Below are 21,730 nucleotides of genomic sequence, written 5' to 3' on the forward strand. Positions count from 1 at the left end.
AAAAATAAGTGGAAAAAAGTACCAATATATGGTAATTTTTTTTTATGGTGTTGCATTTAATACCTTCATGGCATTGATATACTTGTGATTACTTACATAATGTTTGCAGTTTTGTGTACAATGTCTTTCTTTTCTGATTGGGTATAGCACCTTGATAGCAGAGGCCTCTTTTGTCTTATTCACAACATAATTCCCAGAGCTTAGCAAAGTGCCTGAGAGAGAATAGGCAATAATAGTTTCCCGTGTGCCTGATAATATATCATGGTATCTATGGAAAGCCATTGTATATATGTTTTTAAACCAGCTCAGTTTTGCAGCTATTGATCAAGTTCCTGTTTTGCAGAATAGCAGGTGTTGGGCCTGCTGCTGAGTACTGACTTGAATATGGTGGTGTCTGGCTACAAGAGGCACAAACTCTAATAAGAGGAATTGTACAGATAAATGTGACACGATGCTCAGATGATTCAGGGAGATGTGATTTGGTCAATGTCCTCAAGGTCCTGTGAGATATACATACTGAGTAAGCCGTGGAACAGGTCAGGTTTAGCCAGCCTTAGCCAAACACAGCTGCAGACCCTGAGTCTTTTTCTTCTGAGTCTTCATTGAAAAAGCCCAAAGGGCCAGGCAGGGGTACAATAGGAGCTCTGTAATGTTTTGCTACTGATCAAATTCCTTTGTAAAATACGTTTCCATCTGATGGGGTTGAGGGGGGGGGGGGGGAACCCTAGGTAGCAACTTGATCATTTAATTGCAAACTTCTCCTGCTATCTTGCTTTACAGGATTGGCTTGCCTTGATTTCCTCATTTTTTCCTAGTCTTTACATCCCCCAGTAAGATAAAGTCTCTCCTGGCTGCACTTCACTTGGTTGGGCTTTGCTGACCCTGCCTAGGGATCTGTAAAGTGAGGCTCTGAACCCTGGGAAATGTAAAGGTGAGATATGAATAATGGGAGGAAAATACAATCCATGTAACTAGGCAACTGATTGAGATTGGTGAGAATGAGTATCAGTAGTGGCTTTCTCTTTTTACATCTGTATGCCTCCTAGAATGAGGCTGCCTCCATGAAGAATGAAGTGACTTCAGGAAGCATAGTTGTGACGCAAAGTGGTGAGTTCAGGGCTGGACAGTATGTGGTTCAGGTTCTGGTGGGACTCAAGGTGGAAGGTCAAGTGGGCAATTGGAAAAATGGGCAAAGAGCTCATGAGAAAAATCGGGATTGCATATATATCTTACCTAATAATAGATGAACATGTAAATTGACCGTACCTCCGCTACGCCCACAGCCAATCAGTGAGTGTGCAAATTAACCCAGCAAAAATGGTGGGTTAATTTGCATATTCAGGCGCCAGAGCAGCCAGGAGGGGCTTGTTGAGACACCTGCTATGAGGGGGAGGGGGAGCGGCGGAGACGAGCTGCAGGAGCGGTGCTCCAGACAGAAGTGAAGACTTGCCAGCTCCTGAGCAGGCTGGGAGTGAAGCCAGGGGAGGGAAGGCCTATTCTTTTATTAATATCGTGCAACACACACATAATAATATATTTTATTAATACACACACACACACACGTATATATGTATGTTTATAAAAATAACTAGAATCCCAATGCACAAATTTGTACATGGGTGGGGTCCCTTGGTGTGGCCTGCAAGGATCAGGCCCCATTTCACACACCCAGCTTCGCAACCCTGCAGCCCCACCTGGCATCCTGCCTTGGCCTGGCACCACCCCCTCACCTGTTCCACCTTCCTGTCTGCAGGATGATCAATTGGGGCCGAGCCCCCTGCCCAGATCTCTGAGTGCCTGGGAGCCAGGAAGTGGCCCCCAGCCCCCCCCTCTGTCACCACCACTGGTCACCATCTGCGGGGCGATTGGCCCCCACTCACATCTGCCTTGGCCTAGTGCTACCCACTCACCTGCTTCTCCATCTTGCTGTGGTCCCACTCTCATCGGAGCCAGTCAGGCCTGCAGCACCTTCACTGCTACCTGCTGCCAGTGCCATGTCCCTGACACCTACCATGTTCTGTGCTGCCCCCTACTGGTCAGCACTTGTCATAGTGAGCAGTCAAACTCCTGGTCTCACACTTGAACAACTGCCAGAGGGGACAATTTGAATATTAGGTTTTTATAATAGGATGTCTTTGAAAGCCTTCATATGAAAGTATTACTTCATTTACTCTTACAAAGATATGGCTTTTAAATCTTGACTTTTTTTTTTTTTTTTTTTTTTTTTTTTTTTTTTTTTTACCATTTAGCTGTAATGATTGGAAGTCAAGCTCTTAGCTATGTATAACTTAATCATCAATTCTAAACTTCCCCTTGGATAGTGCCCAGTGCTTAACAGCTACTATACTTATCAGGATTATGGAGGGGTTTGCACTTTGCAGGAATATGTCTTACTCTTCTGGAATAAATCACCAGAAAAAAATGAGGTAGGAAAAAAATCATTTTGCATGATGTTCACTAACACAAAGGTGTCTTGGGGAAAGAAGAGTCTAGAAATGACCATGTAGTGAAAAGGCAGAGGTATGAAGGATATATAGTTTAACTTTTTATTTTATTTTATGTTATTTATTTTTTGGTTTTCATGCATAAAGATGGCATTTTATTTTGAGCACCTAGGGAAAGAAAGTCAGTTCATTTATCTCATCTGCCCACTGGTGACTTCCTGAATCCAGTCTTCTGTAGGCTCCATTGAAAATGCAGTTTGGCCTGTGCCCTTGGTGCTCGGAGGGTTTCATTAACTCACACAGCAGCGAGCTCTTCCCCAGGCAGAACCGTTTCATGCACATTTGACTTCAGTGTAATTTCAGACAATTGCGCTTTGTGTGGAATGTTTTACCATAATAATCGTTTAGTCCAGGTAAGGCATATCTGAAAATTTGCATCTGATGAAATTTTAAGATGGTGGAAAATATTGAGCAGGGGAAATGTTTTTATTTCTTTCTACTTTCTCTATTTAGCTTGTGAGGCTTGTAAGTTATGGCAGATTGTTTTGCAGCATTACTTACAGCATAAGATTAGAATAACAACAAGTTTTCCCATATGGGATGCTTCATAATTTTACATGCATTCAGATTCCAGAAAGAAAATGTTTCTATAAGACTAAAAAAATAAAATGTTAGCAATTTTTTCTTATATTAGCAAATCTTCAAGTTCTGCTTTCTGTTCATGTGTTGTGTTCACATTATTCCTTGGCATATGTTGTATGAAGCAAGTGAACACAAGATCTGGACAGACAAGGTTGAATTCTACCACTCATCAGCTTCATGGCCCTGTTTCCACACTCAAGGGGTTTGCTGCTTGGGGTGTACTATTCAAGAATGACAGATGGTTGTCACCGGTAGTTTATTTACTTTCAGCAAGTAAAGCAGGCAGGGGATTCATATCCAAAGCTCTGGCTCCCTGCAGGGAGGCTTAGCCATTACTTATATAGACTAGTCAATTACATGTTGATTTCCTTTTTGCATTTGACTACATTTATCCAGTTGAGTTTTGTCAAGCTTAATCTTTTTATAGCTTGTCTGCAAAAGGTTGTGCTACATTTTAATGTTTAGCAAGAATAGCAATTATTTTCTTCTTGAAACTGTGATAGGTACTATGGAAGACAAAAGAAGTAAATATAATATAGAGTTGTGACCGCAAGCAGTTTATAAACTCGTGGCTTTGATCACTAGGCTTGCCTCAGAAAGATGTACTTGTTATTCTTATCCCCCTCTTCGCCCCCCGCTAAAAAAAAAAAAAAAAAAAAAAAAAAAAAAAAGCTTCAGTATTGTGTTATATAGCTAGATTGCTATTTTATTTTCACAAAATGAATCTTGCCAGTGATATTTGCAGGTATATATTGAGGTGATATTTTCTAAGATTAGAGCTTAATTCAAGGCTTTTGGAGCTCTGGTTTCTGATCCTCAGGGGAATTGAGCAAAATAAAAGGAAAATACCTTTTATGGTTGTATATAATTCTTTTAAAACTGTACCAGGTATATTGTAAGAGAAAGATAAAATGTGTTTTGAAATGGAAGATAGAAATAGGGCAGAAAAATGTGCTGTAAAACAGTGCATTATCAATAATAATAAAAGCATAATATGCTAATTAGAGCGGATGTCGTTCCGGATAAAGCCAGGGCTGCGAGGGGAGCCCAGGTCCCCGTGCCAGAGGGAAGCCAGTGCCAGCAGCCCAGGAAAAGAAGGCCCACCCTCTCGTAGGAATTTCATGCATCAGGCCTCTAGTTTTGATATAAAAGGTTGAATCCTATAGAATGATGAGAAATTTTGTTGTTTTGAATATACCGTGAGAAAGTTTATGTAATATGTAACTATATAATTGAAACATGCTACTACAATGCTCATGATCTCTGAGTACATCATCAAAAAAACCAATTGGCATTAAATATTGTTCTCATTCAGTGTCGTGGTGTACTATATTTATTTCAAATGGCTTAGAAGACCTGTGCTAGGCAGTGAATGTCTATCATTTGTCTCCGCTCTCTTCCTGCCCACCTGCCTTTCTCCATAACATGCTTCCTTCAGAGTAATCTTTGTGGCAGTGATCATGGCCCTTCATGGCTCTCTAAGTACCTCAGTCACTCCCTGTGGGATATAAACCTTCTGCACTGTGCTCCTAAGTTCCACTTGTCATATTGTCATCCACTGGCATTCTTCCTGGGCATTCCACTGGGGCCAAGCTGAGGGTGTTTTTTGCTTTGTTTTTAATTTTTATTATTGAGAGTATTATAGATATCACACCCTCCCCCTACTCCCCACACTTTTCTCCCATTGCCCCCCTCCACCTGGTTTCCACCCCACCCCAGATCTTCATTACACTATTGTCTGTGTCCATGGCCTAAGCATATATGCATGTAAGTTCTTTGGTTAATCTCTTCCCATACTCCCCCTCCCCTGTTCCCTCTGAGATTCATCAAGTCTGTTCCATGTTTCCATGCCTCTGATTCTATTTTTCCAGTTTATTCTTATAATATTTCTTGTGCACTCTCTACACAGCCCCACTTTTGTGCCTTTGCTTAAACTATTCTCCTTCACCTTTTTCTTCCCCTTTTTATAGGACCCAAATATACTTACCTTTCAAGGCCTGATATGAATGTAGACTTTTCCATGAAGTCTTCTCTGATTGCACAGCTTGGAGGAACCCTGCCTTTTCTGAGTTTCCTTTGAACTTTATCAACTTTACCAATTTTTTTTCTTCTGGTGAGGCCTGGTGGAGGCAGCACTATCTACCATGTATGATTGTTATACCACCTGCTATAATATCCCAGAACACTATGTAAACTTATCACAATTTTAAAATGTATTTGAATGATGATTTGCTTAGAACCATTCTGGAAAATTTTAAATCCATGTATTCTCCTATGCAAGATATTTGTTGTTTTGTTACTTGAGGATATTTTTTTTTTCCATTGGGAGGGAGGAAGAGAGAGAGAGAGAGAGAGAGAGAGAGAGAGAGAGAGAGAGGAGAGAAATATCGATGGGTGAGAGACACATCAATTGGTTGCTTTCCTCATATGCCCCAATGTGCAGTCCAGGTATGTGCCCTTGACTGAGAATGGAACCTGTGACCCTTTAGTGGGTGGGCTGATGCTCTAACACTTAGCAACACAGGCTAAGGCATCATCTGTGCAATTTATTAATTTGGAGTCCATGGACTGCTTGGCCTATGTTCTCTATATGACACTGCTAATTTTACCCTTTCTTTTGGCTAGATCATTTCTTGTGTTCAGTACTCTCAGACCTCAAGCAAAATTCAGATTGTATGGAATTTTCTGTAATAGATGCCAATAGCCTTAAGCTTGCAATAAAGATCTGTTTATAATTTTTATCGTTTTCTGCAAAATCGTTATTGTTGAGATTATTACAGACGTTCCCCCCACATAGCTCCCCTTCACCCGGTTCCCACCCTGCCCCAGGCTCTCGCCACCCTATTGTCTGTGTCCATAGGTAATGCACATAAGATCTTTGCTTAATATCTTCCCACCTCCTAACTCCCTTCCCTCTGAGAATCGTCAGTTTGTTCCATTTCCATAGCCTCAATTCTATTCTATTCACCAGTTTATTTGTTCATCAGATTTTTTATTGGTTTGATTTTTAGATTAACTTGTTGATAGATATGTGTTTGTTGCAACTTAGTTTTTTATATTTTTTACCTTGATCTTTTTCTTCTTCCTCTTCTTAAGAATACCTTTAAGCATTTCATATAATATTGGTTTGGTGGTGAACTCCTTTAGCTTTTTCTTATCTGTGAAGCTCTTTATCTGACCTTCAATTCTAAATGATAGCTTTGCTGGGTAGAGTAATCTTGGTAGTATCCTTGCTATTTATCACTTTGAATATTTCTTGCCTCTTCCTTATGGCATGCACAGTTTCTGTTGAGAAATCAGCTGACAGTTTTATAGGAGGTCCCTTGTATGTAACTAACTGTGTTTCTCTTGCTGCTTTTAAGATTCTCTCTTTGTCTTTTGTCCTTGGCATTTTAATTATGATGTATTTTGTTGTGGTCCTCTTTGGATTCCTCTTGTTTGGAGATCTCTGTGCTTCCTGGACTTGAAAGTCTATTTCTTTCACCAGGTAGGGGAAATTTTCTGTCATTATTTCTTCTAATAGGTTTTTAATACCTTTCTCTCTCTCTTTTTCTGGCACCCCCTTGGATGTTGGTATGCTTAAAGTTGTCCCAGAGGCTCCTTACACTATCTTCATATTATTGGATTCTTTTTTTTTTTTTTTTTTTTCCTCTTCTGGTTGGGTGTTGTTTTCTTCCTCATATTTCAAAATCATTGATTTGATTTTTGGAATCCTTTAGTCTACTGTATTATTCTTTATTTCAGTCAGTGTATGCTTAATTTAGGACTGGTCCTTTTCCAATTTTTCGGCATTCTTACTAAGATCCCTGAAAGTATCACTAAGTCGTCGAAACCGGTTTGGCTCAGGGGTAGAGCGTCGGTCTGCGGACTGAGGGATCCCAGGTTTGATTCTGGTCAGGGGCATGTACATTGGTTGTGGGCACATCCCCGGTAGGGGATGTGCAAGAGGCAGCTGGTTGATGTTTCTCTGTCATCGGCATTTCTGGCTCTCTATCTATCTCCTTTTCTCTTTGTAAGAAAAATCAATAAAATATATTAAAAAAAAAAAAAAAAGAAAAAAAAAAGAAAGTATCACTAAGTCCCTTGGAGGTTTCTAGAAGATTCTTGAGTAACCTTATAACTGTGGTTTTGAACTCTATATCCAGTAGTTTGCTTTCATCTTTTTCTTTCATTTGTGACATGTTTCTTTATCTCCGAGTTTTGGATGCTTCCCTGTGTTTGTTTCTATATATTGGGTAGAGTTTCTAAGTCTCCTTGAGTTGATAGAGTGTCCTTATGTAGTAGGTGTTCTATAGGGCCCAGTGGCTCAGCCTCCCCTTAGATGGACACTCTAGGTCAGGGGTCCTCAAACTTTTTAAAGTGGGGGCCAGATCACAGTCCCTCAGAGAGCTGGAGGGCCGGACTATATGAACTACTAATTCCGACTGTAACACCCTGGCTGCACTTACTGCCCAAAAAACCTGGCGGGCCGGATCAGACTCCTCTGCGGGCCGCATGTGGCCTGCGGGCCGTAGTTTGAAGACCCCTGCTCTAGGCGCACCCCTTTGTTGGCTGTGTGTATAGTCTCCTTGTAATTGAGATTTGATTGCTATTGGTGTCATTGGGAGTAATTGACTTCCAGGTCAATTGGCTGTGGGGATCAGCTACGAATGCAGTGGGAGAGCTGCTGTGCAGTAGACACCCTTATAAGGCAGGACTTGCTTCAGTGGGGCTTTGGTGCTCACTAAATCTTCCCCTTCAGTGTGTCACTTATGGATGTGGAGAGTTGTAATCTGGTATGATCTCACACTGATCACTGGGTACACTGGCTCTTGGGTCTCCAGGGAGGTGCAAAGTCAGCCACTGTCTCGGGCCACCCAATAGGAGCTACAGAGAGATCTGCAGATTCCTCCTCTTTGTATATGGTTTGGAAGTCCCCAGATGAGGCCCAGCTGTGAAGCAAGGCAGGCTGGTGCGGTGCCAGGTCTTGGGCCTTTTATTGATAGGTTTGGGGCTCCCTGACCCAGTTGCAGCTTGTTTGACAGTGAGCAAGGACAGGCCATTCATATGCAAAAGACTCTACACACAGCTTGGGTGGGGTTGTAAGTTGGATGGGGCCAGGTCTTAGGGAATCACCAGGGTGGAGCAAACAGAAATGGCTGCATGTCAGCCCTTCAACTGGGGAGGTCCCAGCACAGGAACAATGACCACTATGAGCACCTTCATCTGGAAGAAAGCCATCCCGGAGTTCCTGCCCCAATGCCAGACAATCCAGTTCCTCCTTCCTTGTTTGTGTCTGGGTCCCCAGAGCATTGCCTGGCACTGGAGCTCAGAGGAAGCAGGAACTTGTAAGTTCAGTTTGTGTTTCTGGCCTTTTAAGAGGGGCAGCTGTGTCTTCAGCAGCCTCTGTTTCCCTGAGTCCCAATTCCCACTGGTTTTTATAGCCTGTAGTTCATAATGCCCATAGGGACTTCTTTCCCCAGCTCTGGGACCCTGAGATGGGAGTCTGATGTGGGGCTGGGGCCCCTTGCTCCTCCAGGTGACCTCTGCAGAGGGGTCTCCCTCCCGATTAAAAGAGAGGCACAGATGGGTGCCAGACCAGCCCATTCTGTGCCTCTGCACCTCCTACCAGTCTCAGTGTGCTTCCTTCTTTACTTCTCTAGTTGTAGGACTTCTTTCCAGTGGTTCTGGAAATGGTTGATCAATATTTTAGTTGCAATTTTGATGTAGTTGTGGGAGGAGATGAATACAGGCATTTGCCTACATTACCATCTTGGTTCCTTCTCAAAATAAAGATCTGTTAAAATATACATATTTCTGATCAGTTAATTTCTTAAAAGTTTCTTCTTTACCTTTTCCCATTTTAGTTACATTCAGACCAGTAGACAACACTGGAATTGTCAATAATTGAAAATGCTACCATGACAGAGTTCACAGCTATTATTTCATGTAGATTTAGTCATTTTTGTCACGGGTCTTTAGTATGGTGCTTTTGTCCTGTGATTTCCCAATGATTGATTTAGCCATTTACTTTAAGTTTGTTGCTATTTTCCTGAAAAGGAAAAAAAGAGAAATTGTCAGTGATACTGGTTGAGACATCCTGCCAGTGAGTATTTTTAAAATGTTGAATGTACTGAGAATTCTCCTTAATTCAGTCTTTGTTGATAAAGAGCCTTTCTTATTTGGCAAGTTGCCAAGACATTCTTGCTAAAATATTACCTAATCTAACCATCAATATTGAGGTTGTTAGAAGGAGACCCATAAGCCATCAATTAATGCCAATATTGCTATGTTCATTAGGGCTACCATGCCAGACTCTGATAGATTATCACAATCCATCTCATGGGACAGTAAATCATGGGGTATGTAGGACTTGATACTTTTGAAACCAGTGGAACACCTGAGTGCATGCGCATTGAGTTTCATTCCTTTAACTTGTGTTGGAAATACTTGTGCTCCTTTCCAAAATGCTAACTTTTCCAATTTGTAAAATGATTTTCTAAAACTGTGAACATAATTGGCCCTCAAGTATTGGCTCCCTCAATTTCACTTGGAGGAGCACTGCTTTGTCACTTGGCAAGTAGCGTGAAGAAGAAAAGGTGAAAGAGGAAGACTAAAAAGAGCAGCAAAGATGGGTATATTTGTTCAATTTAGTAGTATTGATATATCCTTTTTAACTGCCATGTGGAATTCTTGTTTAAAGTTTTAAAGGTCAGCTTAGAATTAAAATTTTTTTTTCTATTTAAATGCTATTTTTCACTATTTTGTTTATTTTTTTCAGCCTCTTAACTGTACAGGATAATGAATATAACTGTCTTAGAGTTTCTCACATTTTTTAGCATGCAGTAAGTCTCAACAAATAGCTATTTAATGAATGGATAAATGAATTCTATTCTGCTAATAAGAAGCTAAGGACAATAGATTGATAATAGTCACACCTCTCAAGCAGGACTGGTGACATAATTTTGGGGGTCCAATGCAAAAGAAAAATGCAGGACCCCGTGTTCAGTAATTTCAGATGGTGGCAGTAGAGCATTGAAACCAAGTGTGACCCTGTGAGCATCACATCATGAAGCTGCCCTGCTCTAATACAAAAAGGAGCCAGAGGTTTGAGTTCCCATTCTACTTATTCTTGCTTGTAAATTGGACATATTTTATTACTTTGTTTCTAATTAATAGTATGAATGCTGGCTTCTTTGAGTTCCTAATGAAATAGGGAGAACAAATACTACTAATACCTGTCACACCAAAAATTTGAACTGATGCTTAATTTACCACCATCTTTGAAGTTAGTCTGTGCCAATTTTCTTAGCATAATATTTATTTATTTTAAATTTTATTTTATTTTTCCCCATCACCATATATTCCCTCTATGCCCCCTCCACCCCCACCATCACAACACTGTTGTCCATGTCCATGAGTTCTCTCTCTTTTTTTGCTAACCCCCCTCCCTCCAGCTTTCTTCCTGCTCTCTAGGAGTCTGTCTCTATTTTGCTTGGTAGTTCAGTTTTTTCATTAAATTCTACATATGAGTGAAATCATATCATACTTGTCTTTCTTTGGCTGGCTTATATTCTCCAGGTCCTTCTATTTTAGCAGAAAACTTAAAGGAGTGAACTCCACCAACCTAAGCAATTTATTCTCATCCACAACACTGTATTTTACTGACTTAGTGTTGTATTAGTAAATGATTTGACCCAAATTTAGTCTGTATGAACTCTAAAGCTCAGTGGAAAATTAACTTATTTCCTCTTTAGCTTTGAATTCTTTCTTTGCCTCTGGCGTTATGACCTGGTGGCTCAAAGATTACTTGACTGTGGCTGATGTAGAGGGGAGAAATTAATGGTCACTAACACCTTGTTTAGAAGGAAGATAGATTTTTCTACCAGTTTTTGATGGCTCAAATTAAGGTCTGGCTATTGGTGTTGTAGTTGAGGATTAAAGTGGACAGTGATGATCAAAGCCAGCAGCAGGTACATTGGACAAGAAGACAGAAAAAGTGAAGGAGACAAAGACAGCCAAAATGAACAGAGCAAGATAAGTAGCTAAGGTTACCTTGTGTAGAAAATTGTATTGTGGTGTGTTTGCCTTTTCAAAAGCCACAAAAATTAGGTATAAAGCTTTTGCTTCTTAAAGAGAGATTTTGAGTAAGAGTAAATGCATATACTGTACTAGTATATATCATTTACTGAACAAAGGACTTGTACCTCTAAATTAAAACTTCTTACTTCATACATTAATAGAAGATTGACATCTAGACCCTGCATTTGGGTGTGTACCTGTTAGGGTTGCCCAAGGAGGAATGCAGGAGACCAAAGTGGAAAGGGCTTATAAATTTATTAGGTCATCTGGATACCAGATGGGCTGAGCCCCAAAATGGCGCCAGCACCCAGGGAAGGGGAGTCAGAGGTTTTTAAAGGACACTAGGTGGGCTTTTTCTGGGGGGAGAATTCCTGAGCGGGTCCTGAGGGGAAAGATAATGGTCTTAGCAAGTGAAATGTGAATGTCCATTGTGAAGTGGCCTAAAGGTTAGTTCCCAGAGATATATCAATTTAATTATTTGATCAAAACTAATAGTAACCATTTCTGAAAAGAAGTCTCAGACTTTTATCTGATTTCCAATGGGAGCTATCACACACAAAGTTTAAATAAGCAAACAAACCATTACTATTACTCTGAGCCTTAGGAAAGTAAATCTTTTTATTGTTCTTAAATGTTTTATTTTATATGTAATTGTATTCAGTTTTAGGCGACTTTCAAGGATTTCTTTGAAAGCTTGCCATTTTCCTAGTTGTTTTTTATGAAGAATGCAAATATTAATCTACTCTAGGAATTCCTTGTCCTGTGGTATATCATTGTCCAGTTTACGTTCTCCCCACCCCCCTGATTTAATTACTACATTTGTAAACTTTCACAAATATGGTCACAAATATTGATTCTTCAGCTTATTTGTAGTACGAGGTTTCTCTTGAGATTTCCTAAAAAGAAGAAGTTTGGCTAAAATTTGGACTGTGTAAAATGGTTTGTTTTTTTCCTTGTTTATACTTTCAATTAAATGGTTATGTGGTTGTACTAATGGGAATAAAGGATTCTTGTTTTCTTTCTTCTTTTTAAAAAAAATATATTTTATTGATTTTATACAGAGAGGAAGAGAGAGAGAGATAGAGAGTTAGAAACATCGATGAGAAAGAGTCATCGATCAGCTGCCTCTTGCACACCCTCTACTGGGGATATGCCCGCAACCGAGGTACATGCCCTTGCCCTGAATCGAACCTGGGACCCTTCAGTCCCCAAGCCGACGCTCTATCCATTGAGCCAAACCGGTCCTGGCGGATTCTTGTTTTCTGAGTCTGATTGGATGAGAGGATAAAGAATGTAAACCATAAACTGCTGGTAAAAGAAATAATAGGGTTCTCTCTTCATTGAACATTCCTCTTCAAGAGATAGGTTAATTTATTTAGCCTACTTATTTAAACACTGAAAAGAAAAAGAATAGTATGTGTCCCTGAACGTGGACACACACACACACTGTTGTTACCATACTGATAGTTGATATTACTTAAAATGAAACTGTCTTATATCTGCTATGGCTTTAATCACAATTAAATCATTGTTGTCTACAAATGCTAATTGTGTGGCTATTTTCATACTTAGATATTTGATTATCATTCTATCAGATAAGGTCCTATCCCCATCTCCTTTTTTCTTGAAATGTTTGTAATGAATCCTGATCCTGGATATTTTAAATTATATAAATCTTCTAAGGTATGAAGAATTTCAGCTATTTAAATTTTGTGAGTTTGTATTTTGGAATGTAAGAGAAATAACTGAGGGAAGTATACATTTTCCTTGCTTCAAGTTCCTAAACCTTCCAAGAACATGTGAGGGAATTCAAGAGGCAAAACAAAGAATGATTTGCATATTTTATTGCTGAGAGTTTGATGCAACTTTGGCTTTTGGGTTCAGTTCCAAAAGAAGAGTTGGCAAATGTAGTATGAACAACATGGCATTTTGGTGAAGGAGGGTTTGAGTCAGAGTCCCACTTCAGATTTTAATCCTTAACCTCTACTCTTTAACCTTGTGAGCTTAATTTTATGGCTGTTTGAGGACTTAGACTTTCATTTGATATGATGGGGAGATGTTGAAGGTTTTAAATATTGCAAAGTTATTGTTGTATTTGTTTTTTAGGTAGACCATCTTCATTAGAATAGAGAAATACAGAGATACGATTTAGGGTATGGGGTCATAATGAGTTTAGTGTTCCATTTGAGTCAGAAAAGATGAGGGCACAACTAAAGCACCAATTGAAGTGGAGAAGGGGACTTGGATTTGAATATAGGTAGGATTTCAATCATCAGAATAAGTCTGTGGTCATGTCACCAATTAAAATAAGGAATTCAGGGGTGAAGATACTGGAAGGATTGATGACTTCAGTTTTGAACACTGCTGTGTTCTCAAAGTTCTGTCTTGCAAGCAGTCAGATATGTGATGGTCATGTTTGAATGAGACATAGCCTGACAAGACATAAATTTTGTACTTGTCAGTAAATAGTGATGTTAAAGCTCTGTGAGTGAATGAGGTCATTCAGAAAGCATTTAGAAGCCAGTAGACCATTAAGCATAATATATGCCAAACTTGTAAGATATACAAACATGACTGTGCAAGAGTCCAGAAAAAGGAAAGATAAAAATAATTTTTAAGAAATGGAAAGGATGAAGAAAAGTTTAAGAGTCTCATGCTCTACCGACTGAACTAGCCGGGTACTTCCAGGATGAAGAAAAGTTTAAAGGTAACAGATATGATGGGCCTTTGAAGGTGAGGAGAATTTTATTAATGGAAGAAAATTAAAATAATAATACCATTAATGTAAAATATTAAAGGTGGCTTCCAGGAAAAGAGAAAAGAATCTGCAAAGGTGAAAAAGCTTGGGTGTGTTTGGTAAACTACACATGATAAAATTTTGCTGGAGTAATATATACAAAAGAGTAAAGAAATATTAAACTTACCTGGCCAGTGTTGCTCAGTGGTTGAGCACTGTACAAACCAGGAGGTCATGGTTCCATTCCTAGTCAGGGTCCATGCCTGGATTGTGGGCTTGATCCCCTAGTAGGAGGCATGCAGGAGGCAGCAGGTCAATGATTCTCTCACCATTGATGTTTCTAGCTCTCTCTCCCTCTCACTTCCTTTCTGAAATCAATAAAAACATATTTTTAAAAAATTAAGCTTCAAGGCTAAATTGGAGTCAGAACCTGCACATATGGGTTTTCATTATGACACTATTATTTTTCTATGTAGATATTTTATAAACTTACAGAATTTTAAAGGGAAAGATACATATGACTATTTTTATTTCTCATCATTCTAGGCCATCTCCCTTCTAGACAGTCAGAACCATCTGTACTTGAATAGATTCTTAAGACTTCTGGAAGTTGTCCCATCTATTGTTTTTTTTATTATTATTATTTAAATTCTATTTATTTGTCCCATCTATTTTACAAACTTTTAAATTGTTAACATTCTCTTTACTTCATTATTTAAGCTTGTATTTTCTTCTAACTTCTGTTGTTTCTGGTTGGGCCCTCTGTATATACCAAAGATTAAGATATTAATTTATTAATAGCACTCTTTAGTGATAATTTTTCAATCAGTTTTGAATCCACTTTACCAATCTACGTTTTCCCATTTTGACCACAAAGAACATTAACATTTGTCAAATATCTTGTAAAAATCAAGACACATTATGCCTGTAGCGTTTTGCTAACTTATCAAACCTAAACATGAGGTGAATTTAATATAGCTTATCTTAGTGATATAGTTCTACTTTCTGATAATCTCCTTCTTGTGTCAGAGATAATGATACATTGCTGAGCAAAACACACATGATCTTTGGTTTCATGGATTTTACTCTATTAGGGTTTTAAATTTTCAAGCAGTAAGGAGAACCAGCATGGAAAATTTTTTCAAGCATCAATGAAAAGGATAACTGCTAAGATTGAGGAAACTGGGTGAGAGTTCAATAGAAAACCCTCTCTGTTTGTTGAATCTTCCACCATTTCTTGATCTCCAGAACTGAGATCACTGGATAAGGTCAACTCAGATTCTGGTCTGTTCTTGGGAAGCAAAGCGGGAGCCCTTTCACGGAGGCTGTGTTGGCCTCTACCTACACTTCATAGGATGGACTGTATTCAGAGAAAGGGTGGAAGCCAGCGCCTCGAGCTTGAGGTGGGCAGGAAGGAGTTTTTACTTAATGGTATCATGTAGTGGGAAAGTGAAATACAAAATACGAAAACAAAGTCATAGCACCTTCCAAATTTAATTCTAGGATAATTTACTTTAGTTTCTAGGATGAAATATTCTATTTATAGAATTGTGAGAAAGCAACATAGCTTTTGGAAGTTATTTGGATTTGTTTTTTGTATTTATATGAGCAACTATGCATGGTGCTTTGCTCTCTTTACAAAGTTTTGTGGGTTTTTTTGTTTGTTTGTTTTGTTTTTTACATTTTTCTAAACTGAATTGAAATTGACATATAAACATTTTGAGAAATGAGCCAGTGGGTTATTGCCATGAGTAAACTGAGCAACTGTGTTCTAAAGTACCATGCTAATTCACCCAATGTTCATACACCACAAAAGGATGTTTTTCCCGCCGAAGTTTATGTTGTTTATCCTATTCTGGGGTTTTGGATAGGCTGTGTCAGCTTTGTATTGCTTTTCTTTTAATACTTTATGAGACACAAGATTTCCCATTCTCAAAAAAAAAGGACAGAAAGAGATTTTGTTTGGGACAATGGGCGCCCAGTGCAGGTGATGTTTTACTGAGTTGTACACTTGAAACCTGTATGGTTTGTTAAGGATTGGGGTTACTGGCTGGGACCTTGGCTCTTTTTGTTGATGCAGAAAAGATTTTAAATTCAATGAAAATGAAAGGAAAGCAAAATGGGTTTCATTGAAGATACACTACAAACACAAAGAGTGGACCAGTTGAAAGAGAAATAGAGAGAGAGAGAAAGAGGAGGGGAGGGGGGGGGGCTGCTTACATTCCAAATGAAGAGCTAGCCAGTGGAGAGAGATAATGGTGGCCTGCTGTTAGCTCACTGGGAAGTCAGAGAAAAGGGGCCTGGGGGCCAGGTTCAGGGGGTTAGCCCAGAATGAGCTGCAGCTACCCATTGCTCCCCTGGTTGCAAATCTCATGGGGTCCTTTAGAGTTTGGGGGATAACTGCCTATGGGGGAAGGGAAGAGAAAAGGGAATGACATGGGGGTGCTCCTTGGAGTTAGAGCACACTGAGAGAGGGAGAGAGAGAGAGAGAGAGAGAGAGAGAGAGAGAGAGAGAGAGAGAGAGAGAGAGAGAGAGAGAACCCAGAACTCATAGGCTTAAAAGAGAGATTTTCTGAGTAGGGCCTTTCATTTGCATTCAGGGATGATTGACAGAAGCTACCTTTCTTCTGGGCATGCCCTCACCCATAATACATATAGAAAAACCCATGGGGGTGAAGGGGGTCAAAACTGAAATGCAAATTTTATTACAATTAGTCCAGGGCCCTAGTATGGTCACATTGGCATTGAAGGCATGTCATTTTCCTCTGATCATGTGCCAAGAACCGGCTGGGTCTGAACCTGCCTGGTGGACTGCTGGCTGGTTCGCCCATAAGAGGAGGTCTGAAGGCAGTGCTGGCCCATCCCTGTTCAAGACCCAGGGCAGCCTCGCCCCAGCCCCTCAAGTCTAACTTCCTACCTAACAGTTTTGCAAACCAATATCACCCTAATAAATTCAATAATAATAATAAAAAGATTTTGCATTCTCTGTTACAAAAAAATATAAAAATACATCCCGCCCATTTCAGAAAACATATGAATGTCTGGAAGTTTTCTCTACCTTATGCTAGTTTCTTGTTTAAAATTTATTAACTTTTGGCTTTTATGAGTTAATGCTGGCAAGAAAAAAATCACTCTCAACAAAGTAATTAAGGCCATTGTTTTAGTTCTTGTAGTGGAAAGAAAAGTTCTATTAATGAAGCATTCTCAATATTAAGGAATAGAAGTTGGCAAATATTTTCCTGTAAAGGGCCAGATAGTAAATATTTTTGCTTTGTTAAAAGCACTCAACTGTGTCTTTGGGGTGAGAAAAAAGCCATAAACAATTTATAAATGAATGGGAGTGGCTGTGTTCCAATGAAAGTTTATTTATAAAAAGAAGCATCTGACAAGATTTGTTTTCTGCTTTGTTGTTTGCTGGCCACAGTTCTAGAACAGGAGTTGGAAAACTATGTATGGCACTTGAGCAAACATTACCTGAGACCTGTTTTTGTTTGCCATAGAGCTAAAAATGGTTCTCATTGTTTTAAAAAGTTCTAGAAAGAGAAGGGGAAGGAGAAAAGAAAGAAGGGGGAGGGGAAGAGGGAGAGACGGGGAGGGGGAGGGGGAGAAGGAGGAGGAGGAGGAGGAGGAGGAGGAGGAGGAGGAGGAGGAGGAGGGGGAGGAGGGGGAGGAGGAGGAGCTCAGTGGCCAGAGCTTTGGCCCATGCACTCACTGATAGGTCTAGGGTTTGATTTAGGTCACAGGCATATACCTGGGTTTCAGGTTCAGTCCCCATCCCCTGTCAGGGTATGTTCGGGAGGCAACCAATCGATGAGTCTCTCTCACATCCATGTTTCTCTCTCTCCTCCCATCTCCTTTCACTCTTTCTAAAAATCAGTGGAAAAAATATCCTCTGCTAAGGATTAAAAAAGAGGAGAGGAGAGGGAAGGGAGAGGAGGAAGAGAAGTGACAGAGACCTTATGTGGCCTGCAAAGCCTAAAATATTTACTGTTTAGAGTTTCATGGGAAATGCCTAATGACTCTTACTCTAAAAGACTGTTAAACACAATTAATTTTAAACTGTAATAAAGAATAAATGTAAATTATTCTCTTATCTTGAAAAAATTTTAAGTGGCAATATAAAACACAATTATGTATTCCTTCTTACTTCTGTTCCTCAAGTTTGCATCTCCAGAACTTTATTTGTGAGAGAGCATACTCTATCAATGTGACCTTTACAATAATTGAAATGTTGTTCATTGCTACCAAAAATATATTAGTTAACATTTAAATCAGTGCTTACTATGTGAAAGGCACCATGATAAGTGCTTAACATCCATCTTCTTACAAGGATTCTAGGAGGTAGCTGTGTTTATAAATCCTAGGTTTAAGGCTGAAGAGATCAAGATACAGAGAAGTTAAGTAACTTGTCCAGTTAATGGCAGAAATTAAATTTGAACTCAGGTTTTGTACAACTTGTCCACAAGCAGAGGTCACATTCAATTTTCCTTCAGTGCCTTTCAAAGTGAACTCTTATTTATCTTTTATTCATTAATCTCATAAACTTCTTGTAAGAGATACTATAAATAACATATATTGAGAGTCTTTGAGATACTATTTCTGCTCTCTATGGGTTTGTTTTCTTAAAATGATGCTTGAAGTTTAGCCATTAGAAAAATCAGCTGCCTTAATAAAATATAAGGGAAAAGGAGGAGCTAGAAAATTAGCAGCCAAATGTTAATTTGTTCTTGTCTACAGCTAAATACAGTTTCCATCCTCTTAAAGTGGTGAGCAATTCCATTTGAGGACTTTCTCCTTTTCCTTTCTTGCCTTTTCAACTGTCACACATTGATACTTTGAGCTTGAAAAAGCTTATACTTGATATAGAAAAGTATTTATAGTGTCTCAAGTTCCCAGAAAACCCCTTTTTGTACTTGTTTGTGTTTGTGTTTCAGGTGTGTTTGGGGGGTGCAATAGTTTAAAAATTGAGTTAAAATATAAACAAAATGGCCTTATAGCTTTTCTATTGATTTGGATGATTCTGTTTGACATCAAGCTTTCTGACCACACACTTGTTATTCCTCACCAGTCCTCCTGGAGCTGCTTTGGGCCTGGCATCCTCACACACAGTGGGCTGGAACTCATTAGACCTGGGAGTGTTGGCCTTTCAGGCAATGAATCAACAGGACTGGAATTTGTTCACTTCAGAGGGGTAATTCTTATGCAAATAGTTCTCAGATTTTCAAAAGAAGGGCTTGTCAGCTTCATACTTTCAAATGGACTCTGCCAGAAATTTATAAGAGTTTTTATCAGATTATATAGAATGCTCTTTTATAAAAATCAAATGTTCATTCAGAAATAAACCAATAAAACCAGACTGAAAAAGCCCCACCATCCCCACCAAAAAGTCATTCAAACTACCTTTCACTTCTTTACTCTGATTCTTTTTTTTTTTTTTAATATATTTTATTGATTTTTTTTTTACCCCCTCCCTCCCTCCCACACATCCCCTCCCTCCCCAGAGTTTTGTGTCCATTGGTTGCACTTATATGCATGTATACAAGTCCTTCGGTTGATCTATTATCTCCCCCAGATCTTCCTCCCGTCCCCACTGTAACTTGACAGTCTACTTGTTCATATACTGTCTCTATATCTATCTTATGGTTCACCAGTTTATAATGTTCTTTATTATCCACAAATGAGTGAGGTCATGTGGTGTTTCTCTTTCATTGATTGGCTTATTTCACTCAGCATGATGTTCTCCAATTCCATCCAGGATGCTGCAAATGATGAGAAATCCTTCTTTTTTATGGCAGCATAGTATTCCATTGTGTAGATGTACCATAGTTTTTGGATCCAATCATCTGCTGACGGACACTTAGGCTGTTTCCAAATTCTGGCTATTGTAGATTGTGCTGCTATGAACATAGGGGTGCATATATCCTTTCTGATTGGTGTTTCAAGTTTCTTGGGATATATTCCTAGAAGTGGGATTACTGGGTCAAATGGGAGTTCCATTTTCAGTTTTTTGAGGAAACTCCACCCTGTTCTCCACAGTGGTTGCACCAGTCTACATTCCCACCAGCAGTGCGCGAGGGTTCCTTTTTCTCCGCAACCTCGCCAACACTTGTCGTTTGTTGATTTGTTGATGTTGGCCATTCTGACAGGTGTGAGATGGTACCGCATTGTTGTTTTGATTTGCATCTCTCGGATAATTAGTGACTTTGAGCATGTTTTCATGTGCTTTTTGGCCTTCCTTCTGTCTTCTTTTGAAAATATTCTATTTAGGTCCATTGCCCATTTTTTAATTGGATCATTCATCTTCCTTTTATTTAGTTGTATAAGCTGTTTGTAGATGTTGGAGATTAAACCTTTATCAGTGGTAACATTTGCAAATATGTTCTCCCACACAGTGGGCTTTCTTGTTGTTTTGTTGATGGTTTCTTTTGCTGTAAAAAAGCTTTTTATTTTGATGTAGTCCCATTTGTTTATTTTCTCTTTAGCTTCCATTGCACTAGGGGTAGTATCAGTGAAGAAGTTTTTTTGGCATACGTCTGAGATTTTGTTGCCTGTGGATGCTTCAAGTATTTTTATGGTTTCCCGTCTGATGTTTAAGTCCTGTATCCATTTTGAGTTTATTTTTGTGTATGGTGTAAGTTGGTGATCTAGTTTCATTCTTTTGCATGTATCTGTCCAATTTTCCCAACACCATTTATTGAAGAGACTGTCTTGACTCCATTGTATATTAGTGCCTCCTTTGTCAAATATTAATTGAGCATAGTGATTTGGGTTGATATCTGGGTTCTCGATTTGATTCCATTGATCTATATGTCTGTTTTTGTGCCAGTACCAGGCTGTTTTGAGAACAGTGGCTTTGTAATACAGTTTGAAGTCTGGTATTGAGATACCTCCTACTTTACTCTTCTTTCTCAGGATTGCTGTGGCTATTCGGGGTCTTTTATTGTTCCAAATGAACTTTTGGAGAGTTCTTTCTAGGTCAGTGAAATATGCCGTTGGTATTTTAATGGGGAGTGCATTGAACTTATAGATTGCTTTAGGAAGTATGGACATTTTGATGATGTTGATTCTACCAATCCATGAACATGGTATGTTCTTCCATCTGTTTACATCTTCCTCTATTTCTTTTTTCAGTGTCGTGTAGTTTTCCGCAAATAGGTCCTTTACTTCCTTAGTTAAGTTTATTCCTAGGTATCTTAATTTTTTTGGTGCGATCGTAAATGGAATTGCTTTTTTAGTCTCTGTTTCTATAAACTCACTGTTGGTGTATAGAAATGCCATAGATTTCTTGGTGTTAATTTTGTATCCTGCTACATTGCCAAATTCATTTATTAAGCCAATTAGTTTTTTAATGGAGTCTTTTGGGTTTTTTATATACAATATCATGTCGTCTGCAAATAAGGATAACTTTACTTCTTCTTTTCCAATTTGGATGCCTTTTATTTCCTCCTCTTGTCTAATTGCAATGGCTAGTACTTCCAGTACTATGTCAAAGAGGAGTGGCGATAGTGGGCATCCCTGTCTTGTTCCTGTTCTTAGAGGGAATGGTTTTAGTTTTTGCCCATTGAGTATGATGTTTGCTGTGGGTTTATCATATATAGCTTTTATTACGTTGAGGTATGATCCTTGTACTCCCACCTTGTTAAGAGTTTTTATCAGGAAAGGGTGTTGGATTTTATCAAATGCTTTTTCTGCATCAATTGATATGACTATATGATTTTTATCTTTCAACTTGTTTATGTGATGTATCACGTTTATTGATTTGCGGATATTGTACCAACCTTGCATTCCTGGTATAAATCCTACTTGGTCATGGTGTATGATCTTTGTGATGCTCTGCTGGAGCCGA

General features: G+C 39.1%; 1 protein-coding gene across 3 annotated transcripts in view; it reads left to right on the forward strand.

Annotated features, from left to right (window-relative positions):
- Positions 1 to 21,730, forward strand: part of LHFPL6 (LHFPL tetraspan subfamily member 6) — a 194,682-nt gene that overhangs the window by 23,758 nt on the left and 149,194 nt on the right. The window lies entirely within an intron of this gene.

Source organism: Pipistrellus hanaki (assembly GCF_964339955.1).
Source record: "Pipistrellus hanaki genome assembly, chromosome: 3".
Classification (NCBI taxonomy): domain Eukaryota; kingdom Metazoa; phylum Chordata; class Mammalia; order Chiroptera; family Vespertilionidae; genus Pipistrellus; species Pipistrellus hanaki.